We start from the raw sequence: 4,532 nt of genomic DNA, 5'->3' as shown, positions 1-4,532 counted from the left end.
CCTTGCTTAGGTAGCTCAGTGGTTCAGACCTTGCTGAGGTAGCTCAGTGGCACAGACCTTGCTTAGGTCTATATCCGGCACTGTAAAGAGTAAACCGTCAGATGTGTACATGATACAAAATACAGTTTATAAGTTAAATTATATACCACATATTATGTAAAACAGCGATATTATAATACAGCATAATATACAACATTGTATATCACATATTAGTATAATTATATACATACTTTTCATATGTAGAATGAGAATTTTTTTTGATGCATGGTCTCATATGTAGTTCATTCTGACCTCAAATTTACTCTGTAGTCAAGGATGACCTTGAACTTCTGATCCTCCTGTGTCTCCCTCCCAAGCACTGGGGTGACAGGTATATGCCACCACATCCAGTTAGATTTTCTTATTTAATCCAAGTTATCCCAACAACTTGAACAGCCAGAATTTGTGGGAGCTGGGGGATGCAGAGGGAGGATAGGGGGAGGTTTATATGTATGTATTGAGAATGAAAATTTATTTAGCTGCGTGGGGAAAAACAGCCCAATTAAACAACACCTCTCCTGCAAGTCTCATCCCCTCATCTATTGGGATTCAGTTCTGAGGAGTCCTCCTCAGTTTTGGGGGTCCTCCTCAGTAAGTCCCCTTCAGTGAGTTCTGGAGATCCTCCTTCAAAGTTGTAATCACTTCCTTGGCAAAGTGATTTTGTTTTCAGCCAGAAAATAATCTCGGGGCTGAAATTCCAGAAAACACTATTTCAATCAGCACTAGCCACTATTTGGGTCTCATGCAGTTTCCTGGGGTGCTGACAAGGACACCTGACTGCCCAGAGCCTGCTCAAAGGGTCCCCTAATCTGCTTTGAAATGCATGGCAAATTGGAGTCAATATAGGTCACCCTGGCACCCATCCGTGAGTGAACTGCAGGAGGGAGCTTAGCTCCACTGGTCAGAGTCTGGGCAGCCCCCCACCCCCCAAGGAGCTTTGGAAAGGCAAACCTCTGAAGTTTTCTATTTGGGCCACTGGCTCACAGAGGAAGAAATAAATGACCACCAAAAAGCAATTCATGTTGAATAGTTTATAAAGTGAACTAGATCAAAGGTTCAACTCACGTTATTTAAATGCTGAGAATGGGGAATTTCCAACAGGATTCATTAAACAGGTCAACTCTAGGGCCATGTGTCTGTGGTGGATGTGTGCAAGTAAAGACTTCACCCTCAGATAGGCCAAGTGCTTCACCCTGCAGCCCATGGGCTCCAGAGACCCTTCTCCCTTCTCCCCTAAGTGCCCCTCCCCAACTTTCCTCCTGCCCCAAGCTTGCTCTCTCCTCTGCCCCAACCACTCACATTGGTTCTTAAGACACAGCCAGAGGCCTGGTGCTCTGCCTTCTCTCTGTGTCCCCTCTTGAGTTCCACCCCTGCAGGGCTGTGGCTGGGTGGGACCTCATTCAGGCAGTCTTTGGCAGAGCCTAAGGCCCTAACTCCAGCTGCCTTCTGCCTCTGGGAAGCAGGACCGTCCCTAAGCAAACTTTAACTGTTAAAGCAAGTAAAGTATTAGTCTGGAAGTTTCTCCTCCTTTACCCCACATGTAATCCATCTCAGGCCCTCCGGATCTCTCCCCTCACCCCTCCTGCAGTGTCAGAGTCCAGCCAAAATTTGCAGTAGCTTTCTGCTTACCCGTCTTTCTGTTCTGCCCCTCCCTTTTTTTGCACCTACCCACTCTAGCCAAGGGGCAAGGCCATCACGGGTCAATTCTTCCCACAACTCTCTCACCCCTCACCGGGATTCCTTGTTCCCCTTTCTTTGTAAAGCCAAAAAATTATCCAGAAACCCATTTCCCCACCTTCCTTTGTAGTCCATGAGGGCTAGGAACACATACTAAGACACCTACCAGAAGGAATGAGGGCCAGGCAGGATGGTATATGCCTTTAATACCAGCAATCGGGAGGCAGAGGCTGGAGTGTCTCTATAAATTCAAGGTCATCCTGGTCTACCTAATGAGGCCCTGTCTCAAAAATAAATAAATAAGGGGCACAGTTTGCCCTCGTTTGAAAACTCAGCAGCAAGGGTAACCTAAGAAACACACTATAAACACCGATGTGATGCCTAGAATATTGACATGCATGCTATTAGCAAGAGGCAGCAAAGCATGATGGGAAATACCCCTCGGTGAAGATAGAACTTCTGAGCTAACCTCTCATTCCTATCCTCGGATGTCTGTCCCTGAGGAACAACCCTGTCCGTCTTGCCTCCGCTCTGAACAGTGTAGCTCGGAGCCACCGTGCCCACATGGTGTCTGTGAGGTCTGGTCAGCTTTTCCACAAAGCTTCCTAAGGCCTTTCTCTCCAGCCGCCGGCCCGGAATTGGCCTGTGTTCCCAGGCTCTTTGCCCTCAAAGCCGTTGAGGTTCTCCCCAATTAAACCTTAGCCACTACTCCGGTCCAGGAGAAATGTCAGCAGGACTTGTGTAACAAAGCTCCAGATAACAATGATCTCAATAAACAATCTGGTTACTTCTGACCTAACCCTAGAGCCAGTGTCAGGCAGAGTGGTGTAGTAGCTGGAGTGACCCACCCCGCCACACACACACACACACACACACACCACCCCACCCCCACTTCCCACCTCCCAACCCCCTCTCACCTCCCACCCCATCTCACCCCATCCTCCCCGAACCCCGTCCCCATCTCTCATTACTCCTTCCCTCTCCGTCTCACCAGCACATCATTTGGGACTTCATTTTGGTGATAAGGGTACCCACTCTATCCATGGGTGTTTTAGGTTGAATTTGGGTGGGATGGGGTTTCTTTTGGAGTGGGGATCTTCTTGTTTTATATGTTTGTTTGTTTGTTTTGACATATGATTTCACTATGTAGGCTACGCTTGGACCTTGCTGGGATTCTCCTGCCTCCAATTTCTGAGCGTTGAGATTACAGGTATGAGCCACCATCATGCCTGGCCTTTAGGGGTTATGTGTGTGCACATGTGTACTCCTTCATTTATATATATTCACGTGGGCCTATGGCTGCCAGAGGTTAAGACTGCGTCTCCTCTATAGATCTCCCTTAGGTTCCGAACAGTATCTCTCTCTCCTCTGTAGATCTCCCTTAGGTTCTGAACGGGGTCTCTTTCCTCTATAAATCTCCCTTAGGTTCCAAACAGGGTCTCCTCTATAGATCTCCCTTAGTTTCGAACAGGGTCTCTCTGAATCTGGGGCTCTGTTTCAACTAGGCTGGCTGGGCAGCGACCTCTGTGACCCTCCCACCCTCTCCCCAGCCATGAGGGTGACAGATTTGCACTGCTATGCTCACCATTTTATGAGGATCTGAACACAGGTGCTCACACTTATGCTGTGTACTGTTTAGGGTTTCCAATGCTGCTCCCTGGCTTGACCTCCATGGCTTGCTCAGCCTACTTTCTTATAGAATCCAGGGCTACCAGTCCAGGGATGACCCCGCCCACAATTGGCTGGGCCCATCAATCACTAATTTAAAAAGTGTTCTACAGCCCTGCCTAAAGCCCAATCTTATAGAGGGTTTCCCTTCTCTGAGATGACTATAGCCTGTGCCAAGTTGACATAAAATTAGCCAGCACAATAGACCTCTTGTCAACTTGACACAAGATATTTTTAAAGACATAACCTTTCCCTTTTTTGATTCATCCCTAAGAGCTTAGATTAATAAATATCACAAATAAAGCATTACAAACTTAAAAGTCTATTCACACACTTTAAAAGTTCAGTCTCTGTGAAAATCCAGTCTCTTTTAAAATCCAGATTTAAAAAAAAAAGTCTCTCAACTGTGGGCTACTATAAAATTTTTAAAAAGCTAAATACTTTCTTATTTCAAGAAGGAAGAATCAGGTCACAGTCACCATCTGAACAAAGCAAAACCAAGCTCCAACAATGTGAATAATTCAATATTTAATATCTGGGATTCACTCAAAATCCTTTGGGTGTCTCCAAGAGCACTTCTCCAGCTCTGCCCTCTGCAGCACACACGGGTTGTCATCTAGATTCTGGCCAGCTCCACTCCATAGCCGATGCTGTTCCTGGTGGTCACCCCATGGTACTGGCATCTCCAAAATGCTGGGGTCTCATGCTGCAACTGGGCTGCATTTCACCAATAGCCTCTACTGGGCTCTTTTCATGGTAACAAGCCTCAACGTCTCTTCATGTCCCCTTCAATCCTAGGGGTTGCCAGCAAGGCTGCACCTTCACCAATGGCCTCGCCTCGCCTCTCACAGTGCCAAGCCTCAGCGGCTCTCCATGACCCCTTCATGCCGTCAGAACCAGTACCACCTGGGAGACTCTTACACAGATAAAGTTGGGCTGGCAGCACAAGGTACAGCCTAGGCCACCTCTAGAGTGTGTAGGCAGCCGCTTGGATGATAAAATCCAAGATGGCGCTGGTTCCTGATACACTGTAGCAATAGACGGTTCCACTGCACATGCGCCCCTCCCGGTGTATGCTGTGCATGCGCCTCTCCCGAGCAGGTGTATGCTAATGAGGGTCTGCCAGAGAACCAATCCAGGAGGACTTG

At 47.6% G+C, this 4,532-nt stretch overlaps 1 long non-coding RNA gene across 1 annotated transcript in view; it reads left to right on the top strand.

Annotated features, from left to right (window-relative positions):
- The window catches only part of LOC116073160, a 16,366-nt gene extending 12,158 nt beyond the window's left edge, over positions 1–4,208 (top strand). The window contains exons 2-3 of the long non-coding RNA XR_004111698.1: positions 2,867–2,926; positions 4,183–4,208. This is a non-coding gene — a long non-coding RNA (uncharacterized LOC116073160). The remainder of the gene's footprint in view (positions 1–2,866; positions 2,927–4,182) is intronic.
- Positions 4,209–4,532: the final 324 nt, after the last annotated feature.

The sequence above is a fragment of the Mastomys coucha genome, unplaced genomic scaffold (genome assembly GCF_008632895.1).
Source record: "Mastomys coucha isolate ucsf_1 unplaced genomic scaffold, UCSF_Mcou_1 pScaffold23, whole genome shotgun sequence".
In the NCBI taxonomy this organism is placed as follows: Eukaryota; Metazoa; Chordata; class Mammalia; order Rodentia; family Muridae; genus Mastomys; species Mastomys coucha.
Note: the sequence above shows the minus strand (reverse complement) of the source record. Positions and strands in the feature narration are given on the sequence as shown.